At 40.8% G+C, this 27,776-nt stretch overlaps 2 long non-coding RNA genes across 2 annotated transcripts in view; one reads left to right on the forward strand and one right to left on the reverse strand.

The window, feature by feature from the left end:
* Positions 1 to 27,776, forward strand: part of LOC144589422 (uncharacterized) — a 53,279-nt gene that overhangs the window by 17,137 nt on the left and 8,366 nt on the right. The gene's annotated exons all lie outside the window — the stretch shown is intronic.
* On the reverse strand, positions 7,808 to 10,805 carry LOC140707758 (uncharacterized). Its single transcript, XR_012087932.2, has 3 exons — positions 10,718 to 10,805; positions 10,505 to 10,554; positions 7,808 to 7,892 (listed from the first exon to the last, which is right to left on the reverse strand). It is a non-coding gene; the product is annotated as an uncharacterized LOC140707758 (long non-coding RNA).

A 27,776-nucleotide genomic window follows, 5' to 3' on the forward strand; every position in this document is an offset into this window, starting at 1 on the left:
ATTATATTTATTGTGCTTCCAGAAAAGTATCTGAAGCACTAGAGATAGCAGGACCAAATCTTGGTTCCAATGGCTGGCACAGATAAACAGACAGGCTTGGTGAAATAAAGATCTGGAAACACAAATCCAACCACAGGAAGTTGCATCCTACTTAGGGAAATATGTGATGTTGAAGAACCCTCCATAAGTTTTTAGTTCTTTATAATATTTGCTAGGTATACAGAGAAGTTATCCTAAAAACATAGGCAGTAGATGCAGTATGGAGGAGATGCATCTTTTGGAAACTAGTCACTGTGTTTGAATCCTCACTGTAGTCCATCAGACTTCTGGGAAACCCTATCAAGATAACTATCATTCAAGTCTATGCTCAAGGTTGACTCAGCCTTCTATCCTTCCGAGGTCGGTAAAATGAGTACCCAGCTTGCTGGGGGGGCAATGTGTAGCCTGTATAATTAAATTGTAAACCGCCCAGAGAGTGCTTGTAGCGCTAAGGGGCGGTATATAAGTCTAAAAATAAATAAATAAACCATAAAGAAGAAATAAAGAAAGAAGAAATAAATCACACATCAAAACAAGGCAAGCTTATAATCATAAGGTACTGGAATGCAAAAGTAGGAAACAAAACAGAACCAAATGTTGTTGGAAGTTTTGGCCTAGAGACCTATAGAGTCCCGTGAAGCCATAATCTGCTTATTGCAAGTACATGCTTCAAACAACTGTACAGATGACTGTACATGTGGATGTCACTATATTGACAATATAGAATTTAAATAGACTATGTAATTGGAAGTATAAAAAGGAAAAACTCTATTCTCGCTGCAATGGAAAAGAGGAAGAGGAAAAAAAAAAGACCAGGAGTAAATTGTGGTACTGATCATGAACTGTTCATGTCCAACATGAGAGTAAATTTGAAGAGCACTAAAAGAATACTAGTGTGCTAGTGTGAAAATATAAAAACAGCATTTCTACTGAATTTAAAGTCCACATAAAGAAGAGATTTGCATTCCTAAACACAATTGACAGTAAATCACAGGAACTGTAAATTGAAACCAAAGATATTATTAGGGAAGAATGTGAACGATCACTCCTGTAGTAAAAAGAAAAGAAACACTAAAAATTCTAAAGGATAATTGAGAAGCAAAAGTAAAAGGTAGCAGAAGTAGGGTCAGAATTTTGAATGCAATTTTTCAGTGACTGCCAAAGAAAAAGAGACCTATTATAATGGCCGGTGCCATAGAAGAGAATAACAGAAGAGGAGAACAAGAAGTGGCAGAAAACAAGAAATCTCTTCCAGAAGATCTAAGAAATTTTCTAAGGAAATTTAGTAATTTTCTGGATTAGTAATGCTGAAAGACCAACAGGGAAGCACACTATCTTATCAGGATATAATAAAAAAAAAGTAGAAACAGTACACCGAAGACCTTTGAAGAAAAGATACAAGAATGGCAGATTCTTTTGAAGAGGTCTTATAATGATGAACCTGTAATTCTAGAAAATGAAGTGAAAGCTGCTCTAAAGGCACTAGGAAGAAATAAATCACAAGAGTTAAATGGAGTAAAAATAGAACTATTTCATGTCACAGAGACTGAATCAGTCCAACCAATATACTTCAACAAATATGGAAAACAAAACAATGGCCCACAGATGGGAAACATTCAATATACGTTGAGATGCCAAGGAATGCAGTAACTATATGAACCTTTTAAAAAAATTCTCATGCAAGCAAAAATGGTTCCGTATAGGCAAAAGTGTCAAACAAGGATCCATTTTATTTCCCTATCTGTTTAGTCTATATGAAGGACCTATCATATGAAAAACCAGATTAAATTCAGATGAAGGAAGAGTGAACATTGGTGGAAGAAATATCAATGATTTAAGATATACAAATGACACTATCTTAGTGGCAGAAAATAGCAATGTCTTGAAATGACTTCTGGTGAAAGTGAAAGAAGAAATTGCCAAAGCAGGACTGCAGAAGAACTCCAGCATGGAGGGTCTGTTTCCCACATGGTTGAGACTCATCTTTCCTAATTTTTTTTTCTTTTTCTCCTTCTAACTGTAATTATAGATCACACCTGGAAGTAAAGAAATGTTTCTTTACTTTGAATGCTTCTAGAGTGATTTTTAACATATAAAGTGCTAGTCACTGTGAGAAGGGTGGTAATGATGAAACTGGGATGTTCCCGCCACATTTCTTACTCTGCTAACTAAAAGGGAATACTGTAATTATATTTCTACAACACCTGCTACTACTAATATATTGCATTTCTTTTTTCTCAGCATTGCTGGTTCACGGGGGTAGACCAAAGGGTCAAGCCTAAAAATTAGGAATCAAATCCTAAAAAAAAATCTGTGGATGAGGTAAAATGTTGTCCTTGTTCCTCTTGTGTTTCATGTTGTTGTAGTGGTGGTTGGTAGTGTTGCTCTTCTTCTTCTTCTTCTTCCAATCTTAAAATATACTGTCAGAACCTCTTTTTATCACACATACTTTTGAAACAGAACACAGCAGTTATTAAAGTTTGTTTGGATCTATTGCTTAGAGACCAGCTTGGTTTATAATAATGGGAACAAACATGGCTCCTCAAGGATTAATAGCCTTTAAAAACTGTGATTGTGTAGTGACACTATCATTGTCCTTGGCTTCTTAAATTAAAACACAGTTGTACAAATCAAATTGAAATATAGGAAACATAGTCTCTCCAAATGTGATAAAGCAGAGCCAACAGCAGTAAGAGTAACCCAGAGTAATGAAAGATTTAAACTAGTGTTCTAATCTGATCAAAACTGGAAGGAATTTCGTTACTGGCCTAAGTGGCGTCAGGACTGCTCTCTGGGGAAAAATCAGATTACTTTCACTTATCGGTAAAACTTCTAATGAATTAATTGGCGTCAGGATTTGACCTTGAGACCAATTTCCTAGCTCCAGTCAGAAGAGTAAATAATGCATGATTTCAACATGAGCTAATTAGATTTAATTGAAATTAATTAAGAATCAAAGTGAACTGTTCTCTTGAAACACAGAAAAGAAACTTCCCCTTAAGCCTAAGGGCAAAAGGCATCATTCATTGTTTTGTTTTTTGTATTCATGTTGATGATTGTAGGACTTCATAATAATTTTGAACTCTCAAGGTTTCCCAGGCCTATCCATAAACTAGATAGAGTGTGAGAATTAATGTGATCTGGAAATCCAGTTATACTAACTCATCTTGTCAATCTTCATTCCAGTGAAGAATGTAGCAACAGAAATATTGAATGAGAATATTGTGTTTTTAAAGGTGCAATCTTCTGCATATTGATATGGAAGTGAAACATATTGGCTTACTGATGAGTAGCCATGAGTAGGATTGTAATGTAAATTATTTATATTTATTTCTACATGTCAGGATTTAGAAATTATTTAGGTAGTCATGGGACCATTTTACAAAAGGCTTTAATGTATGGTGGCTTCAAAAATACATCACCTTATTCAGTAGAGGGGGGGACCTTTTAAGTTCTGAATTAATGTATATTGCAAAAAGTTGAGTGTTTATCTGAAAGGCCCAAATTCTGAAAGTGCCAAGTGAGGGCCCCTGGGGCCTAGAAGGGTGGCAGGCTGCTGTGAGTAGGAAAATGATAAGCAAGGGCTGGAGGAAGTATGTACATTATATACATGTTTCTCTTTAAGCATGAGGTGAGAGCAGCTTATGGACAAGGGACTGGCTTATCGCTAAACTTGAGGGAATATTCCCCTTGCTGGAGAAAAGGTTTGTATGATGGTCAAACAAGACTACAAGATTTTAGGATTTGGAAACTGATATCACATTTGTTCTTCAGTAGCAAAACTTCCTGTAGGCCTGTCTGATTTTCAGTCAACCACATGTTTAACCCCCGCCCATGACCAGTCGTGAACTAAAGCAAGATAATATGGAAGGACTGGTGGCAAGAAAAGCTTGTGCCAATCGTGGAAGTAGAAAGACTGGGGCTTCCCCACCTCCCTGTGCTGCTGAGCTGACCACTCAGCAGTTGAGCGGGGGAAACTCCTCATCTCACCTACTTACTAGAGTCGACAGCAGCATAGGGAGGTGGGGGAAGTGCCAGGTGGGCTACTTCTGTGATTGGGGAGATGTTTCGAATGATGACCGGGCATGTCACACAAAGCCTGGTAAGGGAACCAAGCTGGTGAAACTGTTGGGGGTCATGGGATGAGAGGGGAGCCTTTAATTTCTAAAAATCATTGCTCGTGGAACGATTTTACCAGCAGCAGTGATTTTCAGAATGTGACGTGAGTTATCTTTAGCTACTATTATAAAGGATGAGACTTTTCTCCTCTATTACTATTTCTTTTTCTTTTTATAAATAAATGGATGGCCAGACATTTGTGGTGTGTGTGTTTGTTTTTTTTTTTTGTTAAAATAGTCCTACACTGTCTTATATTTGAAGATCTCTGTGGGGGATAGGTAAAAGGTAAAGGTTCCCCTTGACATTTAGTTCAGTCATGTCCAACTCTAGGGCATGGTGCTCATCCCCGATTTGAAGCCGTAGAGCCAGTGTTTGTCCGAAGACAGTTTCCGTGGTCACGTGGCCAGCATAACTAGACATGGAACACCGTTACCTTCCCACCAAGGTCGTGCCTATTTATCTGCTTGCATTTTTACATGCTTTTGAACTGCTAGGTTGGCAGGAGCTGGGACAAGTGATGGGAGCTCATTCCGTCACGTGGATTTGATCTTATGACTGCTGGTCTGACCTTGCAGCACAGAGGCTTCTGAGGTTTAACCCGCAGCACACCACATCCCTAATCTGTGAGGGATACAATTGAGTAAAACAAGTTTAAGGCTACTTGAAATAGTTTGAACTAGTCGGACAATTCTAGGACAATGCAATCAAACCAAATTAGAGCCCACAATCCAATAGACCAAAACCAAGCCATGATTACTAAGCCTTAAATGTTTGGCCAAACAGCCACATTTTAACATGGTACTGACATTAGGCCAAAGTTAACGCCTTCCAGGATTGGGCATGCCAGAACTAGGACAGGATTGGGGAGTTTTGGAAATTCAGTGCCACCAACCACGTTTGAAAGAAATAAGACTTACACTATAAATATCATGCCTGCTTCTATTCAGAACCCCTTTGTGCATAGGAAGTGAGAAGTCACTGGTTTTCTATTTCTTGGGTTTTTATTTTACTTTTGTCTTTGCGGCTGTCCATCACTGCAGCTAACTTACCAGAATGGTGATTCTAGAGAGGGAATCAGGAAGATGCTCACCTGAAGTGAAAAACGTATTTAATTTTTAAAAACGTTTTCCATAGATTTTGAATTATGAAATGAAGTTACATAGTTTCATTGCTCCCAGATAACCCAGCCACCTATTCCAAGACTACGATGCCATCTTATGCTTTGACAACATCCTGTAGCCATTTAGCTAACAACGATCAGAAAACAGCGCATTTGGGTTAGAGATCACCACAAGGTGGGCAAACATACAAGATTGGAGCAATTTTGGAGTGGCAAAACCCAGTCCAAACTTTTGGTGTCTGATTCAGTACCAGTTTATACTTCCCTGCATGATCCTCTGATAATAACAGTGTAATTAGTTTTGCTAGCCAGCTGCCTACAGTCACCATTCTGTGAAGTGTCCAGAGAAGTGATATTAAATGGTGACATAAAGAGGGCTCCTGTTGGTGCCACCTTTTTGTTTGTTTATTTGTTTGTTTGGAATGATGCAGTGAAATGATGGCCAGCATCACTCTTCAAGAAGCCACCAGTCATGGTCATTAAGAGGAGGAATGCATCCTCTGCCCAGCAACCCTGAAGTGTTTATGAAGAGGAAGACATTGCTTTCACCACAGTAACCAGTAGGATCTCACTGAAACAAGTGTCAACACCTTTGAAAACTGCCAGAAAGACTACTCCTTTCTCATCTTCCTAATGAAGACATAACAGTGGGTGAAGCCATTTTTTTGTGCAGCGCTACTTGGGATGCAGCATGATTTATAAAAAAAAAATCTGAAAATTAAATAGCAAGACAGCAACAGTAATTAAGGACCATATATAGGAAGAAAAACAGACAGTAAGTCACAATTAAGAGAGATCATTGGGCAGACTCGTCATCCCTAACAACCCAGCTGCACCCAACAGGAAGCAATATAACTGCAAGGAGAAATCTTTGTATTAAAGACAACAAAACCCTCAGTCATGCTTTGCCAGCCCACACTGGTCAGACTGGCTTTGCCATTTTTTTATTTATTACTTTTAAAGCTGATACAAATTAGGAAGATGACAACAGGTGACTATGGAAGACAATGGTCTATGAATTGTGCCACCTGGTTTCTCTGTCAAAGCTGAATGAATTAAGGATAGCAATACCAGACTAAACTGCTAGTGTCGAGTGTTAATATATTTGAGGGTCTAAGCTGTGTGGAGTTTGAAAAGCCCCACAGAACTATCTTTTTTAAAAAGTGGGGTTTTTGTGTATTGATGGGTTGGTGGGGTAGTCTTTTCTTTTAGATTTTCAGTTTTCACATAATCTGAGAGTCCGAATTACTTAGCTTGTAGAGAAATCCAGCCCTACTTTGTGCAGAAGCAAACTATGTGCACATATGCTGGCCAGAGTTTGGAAAAAATGTTTTGTTGAATTATACCCCCCACACTATTTATGCACGTGTTACTTCTATGTTTTCCCCAGAGCTTGAAAAAAATTATATCCCAGAATTCCCAAATTAATATAGCTGCCATGCTGATTGGGTGTTATAGCCCAAAAAGTAACTTTCTCAGGCTATGCTCTAGAAACTAATTAGCTATGTTTTGGAGGAGGCTATTGATCAGATGTTTCAATATGATTCTTTATCCCAATAGATCTGTCTGGTTTGGTGCTGAAATCTGTTTGTGAGGGTGTGTTTGAAGTAGATTAGCACAATAGAAGGCATCTGGCCCTAGGTCAAGAGCTGAACAACCAAAGTGTATGACTTGGGGCATTTGCCTTGGGATTCTTCAGCAGCCTGTAAGACTACACCCTGTTGAAACAGACCCAGCTAATCTGGTTCATCAGATGAAAAGAAATGGTGTAGCCGACTCCACCCAATATCCTGCCTTAAGAAGAGACAAACAGCAAGTAGCACGCTTTCGAACAGGCTGTGACAGCAACTTGCTGTCAGTTTCAACTGTCACGTTTTAATAAATGGCACATAAAATTCAGCAGACAGTGCAAAATAAGACAGCAAGCCTGGGAAAAGCTGCTTCTGCATTTTTATTTTTATTTTATTATTTTTTGGCAATTGTGTAGAGCCCCCACCCCATCTGCACCTTAGGTTGGAACCAACCCAAATTAATCATTTTGTAATCCAAATGAAATCAATGGGACTAACCTGTCACATTAATTTCATTCTAGCTAAAGCACAGCTAACTTAGTCTGGAGAACCCAACCTATGTTCCTTAAAGTTCATAGGAATATGATAACCAGTAATTACAATGGGGGCAGGAAGGCACCTCTACACATCAGCTAGAAATGAGCTTCAAAATATTTCTGTGTGTTTCTTTAGCCAGCATGTTCACTAGCCATACCAGTTGGAAGCTTCTGGAAACTATAGTCCTTAAAAGCTAACTTTCTTCATCTATAATTAAATATTATCTTAGCCTGGGAAAGGGCATGACTTTGAGGCCCATATTCTGCAGAAGCTCCAATAGAAATTTTGTACCATTAGTGCAGCAAACAGCTATTGATGATTTAGTCATCTCTGCCTGCTCCCTTTGAGCTTTCAAGGAAGGAGCAAAGATTGGCAGTCTGGTGAAGACCACTTCCAGCTGCATCGTAGGTTTAAAATGGGATGGCGCTCTGGCTCGCCGGTCAACTTCATTCATGCAGAAGGCCTCAGGTTCAAATGCTTCCATTTCTAGGCAGGGCTGGAAAATCCTATTGAAATAGAGATGCACACGAACCAGAAAAATAGTGGTTCATGGAGGTTTGTGGTTATCCACAAACCACAAACTATTATATGGGTTTATGCTGGAGGGGAGCCCATGCCTCCCCTCCTCATGTTACCTCCCTACCTTGTCTTGGAGCTGCTGATGATGTTGATGCCATCCTGAGAGGCAGGAGGCCTGTGTGTGTGCGCGCGTGCGCACATGTGCCTGTCTGTCAGCTGAGTGGCGGGTGCATGTGCAGAGGCAGCAGGCTTGGCTTCCGTGCAAGACAAGGTAGGGAGGTGGCGGGAGAGGCGGGCATCCCATTTTGCCAAAGCAAAACAAAGCTCTAAGGGCAAAAATAAATGAATTAATAAATAAAAATAAATTAATAAGTAAATAAAAATGGTGCTTCATTTCATTTTGGTAAAATGGGATCCCTGAACCAAACAACAAACCAAACCATGAACCAGCCCAGTTCATGTTTTTTTTCCCTGGCTCATGGTTCCGTTTGTGCCCATCTCTAATCTGAAATTTTAGACAACCAGTCAATGCTGGTCATGCTGAGCTAGACGGACTGAAGTTCCGATTTTGTAAGGTAAAGGTAAAGGTTCCCCTCGACATTTTAGTCAGTCATGTCCAACTCTAGGGTGCGGTGCTCATCCCCGTTTCCAAGCCATAGAGCCAGCGTTTGTCCGAAGACAGTTTCCGTTGTCACGTGGCCAGCGCGGCTATACACAGAACGCTGTTTACCTTCCCACCAAGGTGGTACCTATTTATCTACTTGCATTTACATGCTTTCAAACTGCTAGGTTGGCAAGGAGCTGGGACAAAGCGACGGGAGCTCACTCCGTCGCGTGGATTCAATCTTACGACTGCTGGTCTTCTGACCCTGCAGCACACAAAGGCTTCTGCGGTTTAGCCCGCAGCACCACCACGTCCCCTCATCTGATTTTGTACTAGGTGGCTTAATATGTTCATAGCTGTTACATCTTTGCAAAGAACCACAGTGCAGTGAAAGGGGAATTTCAAATAAGAATGACAGCGATTTCACCAAACTTTCTTTTCCAGGAGTCTCTGAAGGAAGCAAAGTTGACTAATATAGAATTGATGTAAAATGGAAAGGTACAGAATTTATGTAAATTTGCAGCGGAGACATGCAAAGAACATTTCCAAAAAATAGATCATGACAACAAGGACCAAAAAAATAAAACTAAAAACCCAGACAAGGCCAGGATGGTTTTGTTCCTGCTTTACCACCTTCATTGCCTTTAATCCATTGTCTCCTTTTCTCTCTTTCACATTGCCTCCTGTTTGCAATCCACAGCAGAAGGTGTTACAGGGTTTTTTCCTCTACCCATCGCTGACCCCAATTCAACTCCCAGCTCATCCACCCCCACGGCTTTCCTTCTCACTTGATTCTGTCCCACACCCAAAGCCGCCAACACCCTCTTTCCTTTTGCCACTGTTTTGGTGTGGTGGCAGAAGCACCACCAGGAGCTACATTTCCAGTCATGCTAGCATTGCGAATGAGGGCCAGCCCTAGTGGCCACCTCCAGCCACACCTAGCCAGAACTCTGTACCGCAGCAAACTGCTTCTTGCTTCCAGTGGAGAACTAAAGGCGAAGTTCTGCATTGGGGTCAACAACTGCACAATTATACCTACATCAGGGGAAAAAACAATGCCTTGGGCTCTAAGAACATTGTGATTACCTCAAAATGATAGGAACAAAAGATTGATAGGGCATATGTGCAAAAGAGTAAAGGGTAAAAGTCTGGATGGTCCATTACAGTAGGCTAGAAATGTGGAGAGTACTTGAAAAAGTCTCATTCTCAGTAATTTTCTGAGTTTCACTATACCAGGCTTCCTCGTTGAGACTTCCCCCTATACCAGCAAGATTTTCCAGCTTCCTAGAAAGTTGTTTCGTTTTTGTTCCAGTTCACCTTTGCTTGTTTGCTTTCTGCCTGCTCTTTTGATCTGAATTACCAAATTCTATACAGCTCTTTGTCGTGCCACAGGAAATATGCCATTTTGTGCAGGAACTGTAATAATTCTGCAGAGAATGCTATTTCTTTGGCAGGAAAGGGGGGATGGAACAATTTTTTCAGGGGAGAAAACCCCTTACAAATAGAAATCTCACTGCAAAAACTTCTTTTATTTTAATTAATTAGTATGTGAAATATCACCTGCATATGACAGTGGACCAATTTGGAAACTATTAATTTTATTTATTCTAGTTTATTTGTAAGGTAAAGAGGAATGCATTCATACGGATCAATGTATTGTTTATTTTTAAAAATGATACTGCTACCTTCTCAACCTCTCAATGTAGACATTGTTTTTAACAAATATTTTTTCTAGAAAACAGTGACTGCCAGTTAATCAAAAACATTTGGAAAGAATAAAAGAGACTTTCTATGACAGAATATCTAATATTTCTGAATTAAAGTCTTACTTTCATTATGTTTGGCTGCTTAATTCAACAGAGGGCTAACTAAATTAGCTTGGATGGAAATTGCTCTGAAAATATATTGCACTGTTCCGTGTGTCTTCACCGGAAGTTTCAAACAACATATTTTATATCACAACCCCCACAGTTTTCTCCTTCTCTCAGGCCTTACCTTACTCCACGTGCTGGCCACCCATGCTATGCCACTGCAACATGCTACACCTTTGGAGAATAAAGAGAAGGAAGTGAACCTAGAAATAGCAGTCTATCTATCAACAAGTAGTTACACACGAAGAGAAGAGAAGAAAAGAAAAGACACCTGGGTCCTCTTAGTTGTCTGTCTATCATTCCCCCTCCTTACTGATTTAGGTTGCTTCTTACGTACATTAGTCCTTCTCTGTAGAACCCTGAGGGTGGCTCTAGCCTTCTGTTCTTCTCAAGCTACTGTCATCCAACCTTACTGAAACAGCTGCTGATCTTTTGTAAGGTCTGGTGTCATCTGCCAAGGAATTTGTTAGGTATGGAATGTGATTACTTCAGCTCCCAAGCAAGGAAGACTGCAAAAGCATTGTTGTCTCAACTGTGTTAAACAGTGAAATCTTAACTATGGTTAAGGCGACAGTAATGTCCTTTAGGATCAAACTGCAAATCAACTGAAATCCAATAGTAAGTCACAACTAGAGCAGGGCCATTGAATCAATGGAGGTTACAGAGAAGTTGACTCACCAAATCCCTACTGGTTCAATGGTCTCCTCTAGTTGCAACTTGCTACTGGATTTAAGAAGTTATGTAGTATGTAGCTCCTTGTGTGTTTTTTGATTACTAAAAGTAAATGTGGGGACCACTAAAAACCTGTTTCAGAAATCCTCAGATATTCGGGTCTGATATACAGAGCTCATACACTTATTAGATCTAGGAACATGTTCTTCCTGAAAAGCCAAATATCATCAGGAAACAGAATTCTGTGCCTAAGATCACGTCTGAGCGTCTGTGAAATCATAGCATCAATTTAACCCTCACAATTGTTAATATAGAAAGAATACAGTATATTAAATGATGTTGGAAGGCAGCCAGAAACATTTTATGTTAAACAAGCTCCTCCGCTTAATTATTAAGAACACTCTTTTCTGACTGCGTTGGCAAAGCAAGATATTCAGCATGGGACACACACAGAGAAAGGCATTTCTTGCCTCTTCCTTTTCTCACTAAGGCGCTTCTGCCAGGTCCAGTCTGATTCCTGGTACTATGCAAACCAGTGATCTAATTCCAACTCTCTTTTGCTTGACTGATTTAAAGGAATACACACCTTTTTTTGTTTACTTAACATGGATAGGAGGGAAAGGTGGCAGGCAAGATCAACTCTTTAACTCCCCAGTGCGCGTACAGAAGCTGCTATTTGGGTATGAATGGTGCATTGATGCTCTTCAGTTCACTTCCTTATTGGGGGAGAATCCCTAACTCAGGGATCGAGCATGCTTTGCATACCAAATAGCATCTCTAATTAAAAATATCAGGTAGTAGATGGTAGAAAAGATCTAATCCAAGAGCCACTGCCAGCCCAAATAAACAATACCCAGCTACTTAAAAGGCAAATAGCCTGGCAAAGTGAATTTCTTTCTTCCTATTAGATGAGATAGAAAAAGACGGTGTCACAAATAATCTGCCTTGTAATTTGAATGAATTTCTAGTGATGCCTTTGAAGATCCTGAGGAGGAAATTGTATGTTCTGTACGCAAACTATACCACTGAGTTATGGGAATTTATAATTATATATATGCATTGGTTTATTTATTTGATCAAATAATGGTATTATAAGCTGCCATTCTCTTGGCAGAGCTGCTTCAACTGAGCACATGGTTACATTATGATATCTGGGTTTTTGAAATTGGGCTAATGTCACATAGTAGTCACATGATATTTACACTGGTGTGTGCACCCTCTTGGAAGAACTTTTAATCTATTTTTAAGCTGTGTTATATATCCGTTGGGGGCCCAGCGCATGGTTCCTGAAAATATTCTGACCCTTTTCAGCTCCAAATAACACCAACCCAGGATGGACTGTGGATGTTTGCAAACAGGCAAGGAGAGGACCTTGTGAGACTTGATTTGCCCCAAACCACTGTCAGATCATAAGTCTTATTTATACCCACAGACTACAGCAAAGAAATCCTGGGTGCATGGCTTTGTCGTGGTACAAAAACACTGATCCAAGGCATGGATTCTCGTGATCTCTATGTAGTATCATCCCCAAGTCACTGCCCAATGTTTGAGCAGAGATGGTGTCTGTGATTGGAGAGTAGTTTGAAGATGATCCTATCTAAAAATCATGTGGCTCCATGAGAATATGTGCCTCCTTTTGCCTCACTGAAAAGACAGCACATTGCTCCTCGCTTAGACTACACATCTCATCCATCGCTTGATTTGACCCTACACCTCAGGCTTTCCCATTTGCCTCCCTCATCTTTTGCTAAATAGCAAGGTGTTCTCATATGCCAAAACAACTGATTTCACAAGTGAATTAAATTAAATGACCTTCTTGCCACTCAATAAAATATCTTGCTTTTCTACCAGAATCTATGCTTCCATGTGCATCATGTAGTCATGTGCATCATGATTTTTAAAAATCAATTTAAAACATACTAAACCCAAGTCAAATACTTTTTAAAATGTAGCCATTCTCTGACTTCCTGCTTCCTGGATGGTCAGCATGGAACAGACTAGGCATACATATGAAAAATATTATAGGGCTAGAACAATTCTATTTGGTTCTGCCGGGAGAACTAAGGTATTTAGTCAGAGATAAACAGCCTAAAACAGTTCAGCAGACAAGTGAGATGGCTGGTTATATTTCAGAAATCAAAAACCCAAATTTTTCTGAGGTAAAATTTGGTGGGAGAAGCTGGGAGGACAGAAAGAAAGAGACCAGGGATTACCCCAGAAACACACAGGCAACTGGAAGCCATTTTAGGGACAAACCCTCAGAGCAAAATCAACAGAAGTATAAAAGCAGTGAAGGGAAGGGAGACAAGCCCCCTTTCTCTGAACAAAGGGCCCCAAAGGCATGTTATGGCTGTGGAGAAATAGGGCACCTCATTTCTCAATGCCAAACATCAAAGGATAAGGACTTTAGTCTACAGAAAGGAGGGGAAAATGTACCTAAGAACGTGTACTGTATACAACCACAGTGGGAGACCACTGGTACAGTTAAAAATGGCACAGTGACTGCTAGAGCAGAAATCCAGGAAGAACTGCCACCTTTAGCCAATGTTGTGAAATGTTATTTTATTGAAAACAAAATGAAGCTGCTCTGTTGCTCTGGGGAAACTATTTATATAAATAATTAAGTACAGTGGTGCCTCACATAGCGAGGTTAATCTGTTCTGGATTAACCTTCGCTATGTGAAAACTTCGCTAAGTGGAAAGTAAAAAGCCATTGGAACGCATTAAACATCATTTAATGCGTTCCAAATCGGCACAAAATTCACCGTTTAGTGAAGTCTCCAGGGTCCGGCAGCCATTTTCGCGCCCGAACAGCTGATTTTCGTGCGTCGCAAAGCGAAGATCGGTAAGCGAAACGCTTACCGATCTTTGCTATGTGAGTTTCGCCCATTGGGGCCGACCCTATGCCTCCGCATTAGTGATCCCGGAAAAGGGATCGCTATGCGGATTCGTCGCTATACGAGGCGCTCTTTAAGCGAGGCACCACTGTATCTAGCTTTGAGAGACTCATGCTCTCAAGTAACTCTGTGTCATTCTGATATTGTCCCTCGGGGAGATATCATGAAAAATGAACCATAAAAGGGATAGGGACTGAATTAATTACTCTGCCCATGGCTAAAGTACACATAAAATATCAAGGGTGGAATGGAATGTGGAAGGTAGCCATCACAGATCAAACTCCTACCCCTTGTTTGATTGGGTTAGATTTATCTGAGCATGTTAAGAGTGTTTTAATGACTGCTAGCTCCCAGATAGAAAAGAAAGGAACACCTGAAGAAAAATGTGAGATCTCTAATGAAGAAATAGGAGAAAATGAAGCAAATGAACTAGCTGAGGTAGTGAATCTAGGAAATCCTCATGAAAACAGTTTTAAACAAGAACAAAGACAGGGTTCTACATTACAACAATGCTTTAAGTTGGCCAGATAAGGACCAATAACCTCTAAGTCCCCTGAAAGATTCTTTGTGGACAGAGATCTGTTATATAGGGAGGTCCTGTTAAATCCAAAGGGGGAGGGGAAAGCATCCACAGACAATTGGTCATCCCATTTAAGTACAGGGAAAAGATTATAGAAAAGGGACATTCAGGCATCTTTGCAGCTCATTTGGGGATCACGCACACAAAGCAGAGGATAGCACAAAATTTTTACTGGCCTGGGATGGGAAAGCAAATAAAATCATATTGTCAAAGCGATGACATATGTCAGAGGCAAGGTACTGGCAAATGACAAAACTAAAGCAAAATTGTGCCTTTTACCAATTATATCAACCCCATTTCTACGCATAGGCCTGGAGAAGGTGGGAACATTACCTAAAGTAACAAGAAGGGGAATATCACTCACTTCCAGATTAATGAAAAGGCTGGGGCAACTTTGTGACATAGCTCATATTACACCATCCCCATACTATATTCAGACAAATGAATTAGGGGGGAAATGTAATGAGACCTGAGTGCGAATGATCAGAACGTATGCAGCAGAAAACCCCAATGACTGGGATCACAAGATACAACCCTGGGTATATGCATGCCGGTCTGTACCCCAGGAAAGCACTGAAGTCAGTCCATTTGAATTGTTATTTGGACGGAAAGTGAGGGGACCCTTAGATTTACTTAGACAAAATTGGGAGCAGCAACAGGGTGAAGATCCTGAGACAGTGATCCAATATATAAATAAGTTAATGAAATCCTTGCAGCAATCTCTGAAGTCAGATGCAGAAAACTTGCAGAGCCTGCAAGGGAAGCAAAAGTTATGTCGAGGAAAAAAGACCAGGGAAAGATCATTCAGTCCGGGAGAGAAAGTCCTGAGGTTGAGGTCTATAAAAGGGAATAAAATGCAGATCAACTGGATAGGTCCTTTTAGAATAAAATCCAAGATGAATGAAATAAATTACATAATTCAGGAGGAAGGAGAGGAAGGCCAAAGAGTGGTCCATGTGAACTTGATCAAGTTCAGAGAATTCATGGTAGCATATATAAATGAGATAAGGATCTACAGTCAGACGTGGACAGATCCCATATACCATAGTGAAAAAGTGCTACTAAGAATACATGAGGCTGGAGTAACAATGAAGGCTAGCAAATGCCAGCTGGGTAACTCCAGATTTAGGCCATAGTGTTGGGGGGATGCATAATCAAACCCCTTACATCAAAGATTAAAGAAATCAGTAGCTGGCCTAAACCAACAACAAAGAAAGTCAGATCTTTTTTAGGGTTAGTTAGCTATGAGGGGTGTTCTATCCAGAGCTTCAGTGAAATAGAGGCCCCTTTATCGGACCTAACCCCTAAAAGAAAAGCTGGTGGGATCCTATGGTCGAGCGACTCTGAGGAGACCTTTGAGAGGCTGAAGACTGCGCTGATGACCGGTCCTGCCCTGAGAGAACCAGAGTTCCATCAAGGGGGCACCATCTTCACAGAGGCATCCCACATCGGACTGCAAGCCGTGCTGAGCTAGGAGGACAGCAACGGGAACCTTCATCTAGGGACGTTCCTGAGTGAGAAGCTGCAGGTGGGTGAGAGTCACCTTTCCACCACAGATTGTGATTTTTTGGCAATTGTATGGTCTTTGAGGAAGCTTGGACCATACATATGGGGAAGACATTTTGTTCCATGCACTGACCATTCCCCATGGCTGGGGTTGTGGACTAACAGAGAGAATAATAAGAAGTTGAGGAGGTGTGCCATAATCCTACAAGACTGTGACTTCGGGATCCAGAGTGTTAAAGGAACTCAAAATGTAGGGGGCGAGGCTGTGACAAGAAGACCAGAATACTGCCAAAAGGGACTAATGTAATATGGATCTTTAATGTGATAAAAACTGCTCTAATTAAAAGTTCTAAGTGTGTATTAATTTGAAAAATAATTAAAAATGTATGTTATATATGAATTAATGGTAAGTAAGGTTGGTATTATAAGTAATAAAACTGTTGAGAAATATAATTTAAATATAAATATATAATATTAATATGCTTTAAACTATGTAATAGAGTATATATATGGTATATGTTTAACTGAGCAATGTTTTAAACAAGATGTTTAAAATATGGGTAAGCTATCTCATGAGTGTTATCCCATGATACAAACTTTCCAAGGGGGGAGGTATGTTTCATTAGGGAATTGGATTTTCATAATTCTACAACTTCCAGCCCTGGAGGTCATCTACATCCTCTAGGGAGACTTCTGGTACCACAAGACGAGAAACCAGAAGGCAGGAAAGATGCTTCTCTACTGCCATTGCCTGCTGCACCCCCAACTGTTCAGCTGAAAAGAAGAAAGGTACACCCCCTCATTTGCATTGTTTCCTGAGAGTGGTCTCACTGCTCCATAAGAGGGTGGTTAAGTGAGAACCCCTGCTTTACAGTCGAAGGGTAATAAGGCTATCCTTCCCTGGAAGTATCCCAGGAAGCAATGCACTCAAAGGCATTCCCTTCTTCTATCCAGCTGAAAAACATGAAATGAAGCAGACAATGGTGGTTAGAGAGACATCTATTTTGCCTTCTGGTTGCTTTGCACCCAGTCCCAGAACTCTGCCTGGGGGATTCCATGCTATGTCTGGGACTGGAAGTCCTAGAGTTAAAAAAAATCCTACCCCTAAATTACTTATTCTCACTGGTTTAAACTGTCTCAACACAATGTAATACATTGGCAAGGAATTTTCAAGTCTTCTGATGTTCCTTTTCCTCAGAGCAACAACAAGCACTTTCCTCCTCCAGGCGGCTGCATTTCTCACAAAACGTATCAGCACTAAACTCCCTGCCCCCACATGTGGGGAGAGAAATTCTTATTTGCAGGCAACAAAATTCACACTCGATTTTCCCCCCCTGGAGACGAACATAACCAGAACTGACTTCTCTGTCTTCCGAGATCACCTCCTGTGAAATTCTGTCTCTTTGTTGCATTAAAATCAAATGTGCTTGCTATGAGTGTAAAAGAAATGAAGCAAAATGCTAAATGTTCAGAGCAGATAGGTTATTGCACCTAATTCTCAGAAAATTAATATAAGACCTTAAATGTCTCAGATAAATGGCCATTTTGGTCCCTCCAATAATAGTGAATCACAATGAATATTAATAGTAGTAAGAGAACACAAAATGAATCTCTGCAAATTTTGAGAACCGAGAAATATTTTTGTCCATTTCATGTGCAACAGTGGGGGTGGGGAGAGAGAAAGAATTATCAAAAGGCATGTAAATTGATGAAAAATAATGCAACCAACCTATCCATACTTCTGACTTTTAAAAGTTTTTAAATCCTCACAACTGGGCTGTAACAGATGTAGTTTTTCATGATTTGCATTATTTGCCCCAATTTCTTTTTCTGGCAGGTGTGAAAACACTGGATCAAATCAACAGAAAACCTCTGGCTCTTTTGCAAGCAAGGAACAAAACTGTGCAGGTTCTTGTTCTCCTTTGTGAGAACAAGACAAACAAGGTTTACATGCTCCCTTCCACCACACCTAAGGCAACAAGCTGGTTTAAGAGTCTCAGGACAGGTTGTGTCACATGTTGTCCAATGCAAAGGGAAACCCTAGTTGAGATATGCTTAGTATACTGCACTAGCTTGATATGGGATTAACCTGACTCTATTTAAAATATCCTGCAAGGCATGTAAATGCTTTGTACCAGCACTAACAAGTACAGTAACCTTCGTCTTGGTAAGTTCTAGAGAAGGCTCTGGAGGCAGACTGCTGCATTTACTTATTATTTGTTTTTATTTTTTCCAGTGTATACATCTTTTCAGAGTAATGCACTGAAACAAGCTCATATAAAAATTACGGTAAAAATAAATAGATAATAAAACACTGACTCACATTTATGTGACTGATGCAGATTTATTAATCAGACACAAGACTCCCTGGGCATGTTGCACAATCTTTCAAAAAAGTTGCCATACAGTGGAGCAATCCTCATCACCCTGATGCAAACTAAAGGTTATTCATTTTTTTTTCAAAGAAATGGGAATACAGAGGCTGAAATTCTGTAACGTAGGACCTGTCCAGAATGGCTGTTTTGGGTGTGGGGTTGATCAGGCTACAAAGGGTCTGTTGAGGTTGGGGGGAGCAATGATGTGCAATTCGGTGTGCTCCATCTGTTAGAACAGCAAATGACCCTTTGTAGCCCAAGCAGTTGTCAATTAAACACTTCCCCTGATAATGTGCACTGGGCCAGGGGGAGTGAAATAGAGCTTTTTGCATCTCTTTGCTGTTGGTGGTGTTTTGTTTTCTCCTTTCACTCTCCCTGCTTCTCTTCCATCATTCTCCCCCCAGTTTTCTCTCACACTCTGCCTAGGAATCTGCAGCCACAATGGCAGTTGGATGCTGAGGCTGCTGGAGGGTGCGGTCTCCTAGCTAAACAGACTAAACCAAGGGTCAGGGAACTTTTTTACTTTTTAATCCCCAAAAAATGTATATACGCCGACATTACCCCCTTGATTCTAAAGGAAGGAAATCATACATTATTTGAATTAAAAATATTATTGAACCTACACAGGTTGTGTACCAAACTAGCAGGATGCACCAAAACTGATAAAGATGTTCACTATTTTTGCTGGAACACATTGCACTCCAGCCATGGTGTGGTATAGGTAGTAGTAAGGTGTCCAACGTGCATTAATTTTTTGCTAGCTTGCAGAGGATCATTAGTGGCTGCCAGAGTGGTGCTAGCAATGACATGCTTGCTAGAGACAGCCAACGCAGAATGGGGTGTGTGTTTCCCTACCACGTTAATCATTCTATGTGTGGTGTGCAAAAAGGAACAAACCAGGCTAAAGGTCATGTCACCCACCCTGGTGCCACAGCCCAATATCAAAGGACCAGTGTGCTTTTTTAAATCATCATCAATGGAAAACTCAGCAGTGGCCAGAGGATTGGAAAAGATCAGTCTACATCCCAGTCCCAAAGAAGGGCAGTGCCAAAAAATGCTCTAACTACCATACAATTGCACTCGTTTCACACGCTAGCGAAGTTATGCTCAAAATCCTCCAAGGCAGGCTTCAGCAGTACATGGACCAAGAACTCCCACAAGTACAAGCTGGATTTCGAAGGGGCATGAGCTGGATTATGGAAAAAGCCAGAGAGTTCCAGAAAAACATCTACTTCTACTTCATTGACTATGCAAAAGCATGGCAGAAAGTGAGGAGGAATTAAAGAACCTCTTAATGAGGGTGAAAGAGGAGAATGCAAAATTGGTCTGAAGCTCAACATCAAAAAAAGGAAGATCATGGCCACTGGTCCCATCACCTCCTGGCAAATAGAAGGGGAACAGATGGAGGCAGTGACAGATTTCACTTTCTTGGGCACCATGATCACTGCAGATGGTGACAGCAGCCATGAAATTCAAAGATGCCTGCCTCTTGGGAGGAAAGCAATGATAAACCTAGACAGCACCTTAAAAAGCCACCCTTCCCCCTGCCTTAATTTAATTTCTCTTTTGCTTGCCTGCCTGTTCATTTTCAGTTCTGAGTAGTCTCTCTCTCTCTCTCTCACACACACACACACCCTCCCTCCCTCCCTCCCTCCATTTTGTACATTTAAATAAGCTTGATGAAGTCCTCAGTCTCTCTCACCTTTCTTTCTTCCCTCCTTCCCTTGCTTGCTCCTTTCCCTCCTGCTGCTTCTTTGCAGTCACTTCCAGAGGAAGCAGTCATTCAGAAGCCTGGGATGGGCTGATTGCCCGGGGCTAATCCCCAGCTGCAACCAATTAGGGAAGCTTATCTCCCCGATCTCTGAACAAAAGGAGCATTTAGAAGTGCCCTGCTGCAAGGAAGGAAGTAACAGGATGAGGTGGTTTACAATTAAAGCTTTGGCTGCAGAGGGTGGGGGTGGGTGGGAGGGAGGAGGTAGCAGCCTGCTCATTACCGCCAGGATTTTCACTTTTACCCCATTTGGGGTAATTTACCCCTGTTCCCCGACCTATGGACTAAACAATGAGAGTGCCAAAAAGAATGCATGCCCTACTGTTGGGCCAGAAAAGTACACAACAGTTCTTTAAGGGGAAGAATGGATCATTCTAAGTAGAAACAATTGCAAATGAGGTCTCTCCCCCCCCACCAATCCAGCCTGTGCCATCAGTGATTCATATATCTATATCCCAATGTGGACAGTATAATCAGTCACACTACAGTAGGCCTATATAACCAGTGGGAATTTGATTCAAATGGGCTTACTTTAGTTGCAACTTACTTTGGCACAGTAAGTGCGACTAGATTAAACTCATATAAAATCAGTGGAATTTACGGAGGAGTTGACTGACCAAATCCTCAGCAATTCAGTGGGTCTACTCTTGTGTGGCCTATTAAAATAGGCAAGGGAATTTCAGCCACCGTGTGCTTAAATGCATATTTGAGTATCTCTTGGTTAGAAACTCAAATGCTCCAGAATTTGGGTGGGGGGAATCATTTCTTCAAAAAGGCCTCTGAATGTAGGATACTTGATCCATGATTCAAAGCTTTGCAGGTGAGGACAATTGAAGGGGTTTATATATCCAAATAATCAGTCATACTCATGAGTGAATTGGCCCTTGAACTGATTGCAGATGTGTATGAAGAGAGGTTTGTTTGTTTGTTTGTTTGTTTGTTTGTTTGTTTGTTTGTTTATTTATTTATTTATTTAATTTAATTTAATTTAAAATATTTACAAGCCTCCTTTCTCCTAAAGGATCCAAGGTGGCTTATAGTATTAGAAGAAATAAAGTGAAAAGCAAAAATAATAAATTACTGTAATATTTAGAAAGCATTAAACAGACGCCATATTAAAACTCATAAATGAGAGCAATATTAAATGCTCAAGGAAAACAGCAGAATAAAACAATCCCTTTACAGAGCCTCGTGGCACAGTGGTTGAATTCCTGTACTGCAGCTAAAACTGTGCTCACGACCTGGGGTTCAATCCCAGGTAGCCGGCTCAGGGTTGACTCAGCCTTCTATCCTTCTGAGGTTGGTAAAATGAGTACCCAGCTCCCTTGGGGGGGGGGAGGCAACGTGTAGCCTGCATAATTAACTTGTAAACTGCCCAGAGAGCGCTTGAAGCACTATGGGGCGGTATATAAGCAGCACGCTTTGCTTTTTTGCTTTGCTTTTTGCTTTGAAAAATGTCCTTGACCAACCAGCCATTTAAAGAAAAGAAGAGAAAGGTTTTCATCTGCTTGTGAAAGGACAGTAGAAATGGGGCCAGCATGACCTCCCATGGAAGGGAGTTCCACTGTCTTGAAGCTGCAACAGAGAAGGTCCTTTCCCACATCCTCATCAAATGTGCCTGTGAGAGTGGCAGGACCAAGGCAAAGGCGTCCCCTGATTATCTTAACACCCAGACAGTCTCATAAAGGGAGATTTGGTCTTTTAGATAGCTTGGAACCAAGCTGTTTAGGGCTTTGTAAGTTAAAACCAGCATTTTGAATTGTACCTGGAAATGGATCAGCAGACAATGGAGCTGCTGTCCAAACACCCACAAATTTGGTACAGAGCAAGAAGAGACTGTTTCCTGAAACTGTGCCAGATTTGGTTCTGATCAGTTTCAAGGTTATAATATTTTGTTTCGGCTTTTCCCATTTTTGGAATTGTCTTATAGAATGTTGATTTGGTCTGCTGCACAATATCCTCATTGTTCTTGTGCAGCTACCCTGTTTCCCCCAAAATAAGACCTACCCTGAAAATAAGCCCTAGTATTGTTTTTTAAGGATACTCGTAATATAAGCCCTACCCCAAAAATAAGTTCAGTGAAACTCCGCCCTCCACCACTGTGCAGCAATCAGAAGATGACATGACTGTATTTGCATAAATGTAGATTGTTGTACATGGAAAAAAATCCCCTGAAAATAAATCCTAATGCGTTTTTGGAGCAAAAATTAATACAAGACCCTGTCTTATTTTCGGGGAAACACGGTATAATAAAATGGGCAGAGATACATATATGGGAAACAGCCTTCAAGAGGAGAGACAGTGAGACTGTCAAGCACAGTCGCTCCTTTGGAGGCTCTTAAATAAAGCTTTAAAATACAAAAGCAAGGGCAGGTGATAGCTTTATTAGACCACTAAAAATAGACAAAGGAGAAGGCGACATGGGCACATAACAACAGGCAAGAAGGTCTGCAAATTGAAGAAAATATATGCTTCCAACCACTAGGTGATACTCTACAACAGTACAATCTTTATTGTATGGCCACCCTTCTGATAAGGTAATACTATTAATTTGGCTTCAATTGGCTTCACCTGGTGGGCAGACTAAACCCATTATTCCCAATTCTATGGTGGGGTTTTGCCACATTTCTCTGTAACCTTTCCCCCCAATAAATAGGAACAAGGAGTTTCAAAAGAAGGCAATAAGGGAGAGAGAAATGCTAAATATGTGGCAGCCCTTTGTTTGAGAAAATTGAACCAATGTCCACTAAGAGCAGAATTTGAAACCTTCACTCCTGGTCTGTATTTCCTGCTTGCATTTTAAAACTCATCTTTAAGAAACAATCCTGACACAGAATCTGATGTGACTTTGGGGGCTTTCATATGTTTTTTCTGCACTACCCATAATTTGTTGGTGCAGAACCTGTTGAGGTCTAGTGTAGGTTGAAAGCTTTTTGTTTAGTCATTAAGTCGTGTCCGACCCTTCGTGACCCCATGGACCAGAGCACGCCAGACCCTCCTGTCTTCCACTGCCTCCCAGAGTTTGGTCAAATTCATGTTGGTCACTTCAATGACACTGTCCAACCATCTCGTCCTTTGTTGTCCCCTCCTCTTCTTGCCTTCACTCTTTCCCAACATCAGGGTCTTTTTCAGGGAGATCTCTCTTCTCTTGAGGTGGCCAAAGTATTGAAGCCTCAGCTAGCGATTTTAAAGCTAGCTATTTCAAATAAAATAAAATAAAATAAAATAAAATTTAGTGGTCTAATAATGTAAGTCCCTTGTGCAGATAATGAGGGGAGAGACAGATGGCTGCGAGTATTTACGTAGTGGCAAATTACCCCAATGTCCTCAACTGTAGATCACAAGTTATCATTTTTGTATATATTTTAAGTCCTTTCTGTCTCATTTCTGCATTAATCTGTAATGCAGTTGCATTGAAATAGTTATTTTTGAACATATACTCTCTCAAAATACTGATTTCGATGCATTGTATCATCTTTTGAGCTGGGAATGACATTGCAAAATTTTGGGAAAGGTGAAATCTGAAGGATAAGAATGCTGTCATTCTCACATCAGTCTGAAAGTAGAGATGGACACAAACTATCAGTTCAGCAGTTTGTGCTGATTCAGCTGATGGCCCAACAGGTGTTCCACAGTTCAGCGCCCCACCCCCTCCAGCGCGCACCCACTTGGAGGCAGCATCTCGGCTTCCCTGCCCCGCCTCAGAGTGGACACTCGCTAGAAGGGACAGGGCACCAAGCCGCAGAATATCTGTCGGGCCATCGGCCAAATTCGGCATGTCGAATCCCTATCTGAAAGTATAGATCAGGCCAGTTCACAACTCAAAGACTGACTTCTTCAAATATCCCTACTTTGTGATCAGTTGATACACCAGTCTTCTGTCTTGTCCTGCAAAGGAAAATATGCAGGGAATGGAAGTGTTTCCTCCACCACCACCTCCTCCTTCTCTTCTTCTTCCTCTTCTTCTTCTTTGGCCTCCTCCTTCTCCCAGAATCCTGCAGCCAGCAGTAAGATTTTGGAAGGCGTCCTCCAAAAAGATAATGTTTCCAATATCTGATCCTTCTACTTGTTTCCTGGCTGGACTTGTCTCGGATTTATTTTAATGACACAGGTCTTAGCCAATGAAGCAGCAGCCTACTGCAATACAGCCAAGATCCATACTACCACACACACACACACACACACACACACACACACCCTGGATAGTAGGGTCATTTGCTTGTTAATATGAGTCACTCACTGATCAAGGGCAGAAGGTTTTTCTCTCCACTGGACAGGACAAAGACAAACCAGTCTGTCAAGTGGTTACATGCACTTTGTTTACATTACTGTTTGATCAATGGCTCACATTAGCATTCACCCAGATTTAATCTTCGGTCATGTGGTGTGACATCATGTAAGCTTGATTGCTATACAGCAACCTCAGCTACCTTTGCAGGGGGGAAAAATCCCAAGAAATAGATTTGGGGAGAAGGCAGTCCTCAAACTGTGAGAGTCTCAGCTGACTTCGTGATAAGTTGATGTGAGCAAGCCGGAGGAAGTGATATGGCACATTTCAGGGACCATCTTAGGGATGTGCCACTGCAAAATCACATTCACTCCATGTGAAGATGGAAATGTGAAGAAACAATGGCTTATATGGTTATTTTGTTCTGTGAAAAAAAACTTGTGGAAATAGGTAAAGACTCAGTTTATCTCTCTGCCAAGGTATTATTCTGCTTATTCTGATTTGGACATTTCTTTTATCCATTTGCAGATCAAGACAATTTAGTGGAGGGAAAGACCGGTTGTTCTTTGTGGTGATTTAGCTAAGGCCCGCAATGGTGGGTCAAGTCTTCATTTGTTAGAATGTTTAATTTGGGCATTTGCTTTATTTAGATCTTTTCCAAGGACAATGCTGGGTTACTTCAGCTCACCACATTGACAAAGGGAAAAAGGAAAAGAAAAGAAAAGAAAAGGGAGGGACAAATACTGTGCCACTTTAAAGATTAAAGTGAGTTTTTGTGGACCAAAGTTTGCTTCCTCTGGTGTATGAATTGTATGGCAGGTGGCTGATTCAAATAAATGTACTACAGAAAATGTATGTGCTGATGTAAGCATATGGATAAAACACACACATGTGCAAAACATGAGAAATGTAATGGGGAAGCACTGGCTTCAGCCCGTTTCACTACATGCCCATCATAGACCTTAACTTTACAACATCAGAGAGACTGTATTTGTGATGTGGTTGAAGACAAAAAGAGCAGTGTTAATATCTGCACACCCGGCCTTCAATTCTTTTGCTCTTTGTGGTTTTGTTTATGCCAAGGGAGTGTACAAAAGGGTGTGGGTGACACAACAGCTGCTTTCCTCTCTTTCAGAGGATTTGATGTGGTTCATTTTCCTGAAACTTTTGTGTAATAGATGAGCAAATCCAAGTGAAGGGAAGATAGCAAAGGAATGGTTGAGAGTCCAATGAGGGAAGAATTTCGTATGTGAGTGCACTGTCAGGTTTTAAATTCACGTTATATCACTAGCTAGTTGAAAGGAGGATCAGCAATATGCCTTGTGTTAGGGGTCACATATTGGAAAAATGAACAAAATATGAGGGATGATTTTTAAGATCTTTCCATTCAAGATAATCACATTACAGCTCTCAGCATGACTATAGACACACGCATTATCAAACTACTCCATTTTAATGCTTCTCTTATGTTCAAAACAGAAACAGAAACCCAACCCCTCAAAACATGGAGAAGCCCCGTCCCTGCATGCAGAAATCCTGTGACTAGTCAGAACTGGTAAGGCAGCATAGCCAATGTAAGGGAAGCCAAAATCAACAATAGGTGAGGCTAATTAATTCTGCTTTTTCGCTCTTCCTCATTTTGGTGACACTGCAGTATAACTCCTTAACATTTAACTGAACTGAAGAACAATCTCTTTCAGTAAGGAGATGGACTGTACTCTAAAAATTCTAGTGGACTATCCTCTCCTAAAGTATTTCAAAAGGGTGTGTGTGTGTATGTGTGTTGCTAATTAGTTAGTGAATTATAAGACTGTTAAGAGACTTATAAAAATAGGCTTGAAATACGTTTGAATATGATTCCTCTTCCTCCACATCTATAGGTGTGGCACTTACTTCTTTTCACCTCTGACTCTCCCCATTTTGCAACCTGTAAACTGCAGATAAGAGTCTTTGCCAGCACAGTATGTAGCTGGGAGGTTTCTGCCACAGCCCAACCACAGAATTTCTGCATCTTCCCCTGGGCATGGCTGTTGTCATCTGAAGCTGGCTAGTTCTTTCTTCACAAAAAGTAGAAGAAAAGTGTATGCTTGTTTGTGTGTTGGGGGGGAGGGCTGCCTACTTACTTGCCTGACTGAATACTGACCTCATTTGGCTATACGTGACTCAAATACCCATAGTAGCATGTCCAGCTCATCCTTCTAATATAAGTTCAGTTTTTTGTACTATGGTACAAGCTCTGCTACAGTGCCTTATAATTTGTTGTGGATATGGAGATGATGACAAGGTGGATGGGAGGGGAGAGTAGCTTGTACCATAGATCAAAACCTCCAGAATTTGAGAGTAGGCTTGGAACTTGTAATAATAAGTAATTGCTTTTTAAAAGTAACATTCCATGCCCTGATGTGAACTATGTCTGTGGGCATTCTATGAATGCATAGTTTTGTTTTGGTGGCCTCCTTGTTACACACTTCCTTCTAACTTTCCTGGTTTGCAATGTGAAAAGAGCATTTTCTGACATTATCCACTACCTTTAATATTAGCATTCTACAAAAGACCTGCTGCTGGTTTCCATGACCTGCTTGGTACATTACTGCCATCTAGTGGGAAGGTAAGTTTGCCATTGAAATTCCCCTCATCATGGAAAGGTAGACTTGGTGCATTTCCTGAAATGGGCTACAGTCATTCAAGCACATTACATAACTGTGTTGTGCTTCAAGTAAGGGTGGGGAACATCTGTTATTGGAATGCAATCCCTATCATTCTTCAGCAACATCTGGAAGGCACACATTCTTCACTCCTGGCTTAAAGCCACTATATTTTACTATTTTTATTACCCAGTCAACCATCATAATTAGGCTATATATCTTCTCCAGCTCCATGCCAAACAAGAAAAATTTAGCATCCCAAGAAACTTCACTTTTCAAAAAATGAAACAAAGCAAAGACCCAAACCAAACAAAACCAATAAATTTCTAATCTGCATGGCTATAAACATTGGGTTCTGGTCACATGGAGGGTGACTACATGGGCATTTAGCTTGCTGTTTGGTCTGCTGTGGGGACAGGCTGGTTCGCTTCTAAAGCTGGCAATCGGACAACACATTTGCTGGAGCAAACCAGTCTATCCCTAGCATGTTCCTAACCATATCTTTCTAGCCCTGTCTGGGGCTTCTACTTTTTTGGTGCAGGTAGGATCACGCTATTTTGTGCAGTCACTGGAAATGAACCAAAGCAAGCCTTTCTCTTTGTATTTGTCATATCATGGAGAGACTTAAGAAAAGAGAAACACTTCAGGATATTGTCAAATTAAATACTTCCTTGGCTCAAGCACCTGCCCACAGATGAATTCTAACATGAAAAGTGTTTTTT

The sequence above is a fragment of the Pogona vitticeps genome, chromosome 5 (assembly GCF_051106095.1).
Source record: "Pogona vitticeps strain Pit_001003342236 chromosome 5, PviZW2.1, whole genome shotgun sequence".
NCBI lineage: Eukaryota > Metazoa > Chordata > Lepidosauria > Squamata > Agamidae > Pogona > Pogona vitticeps.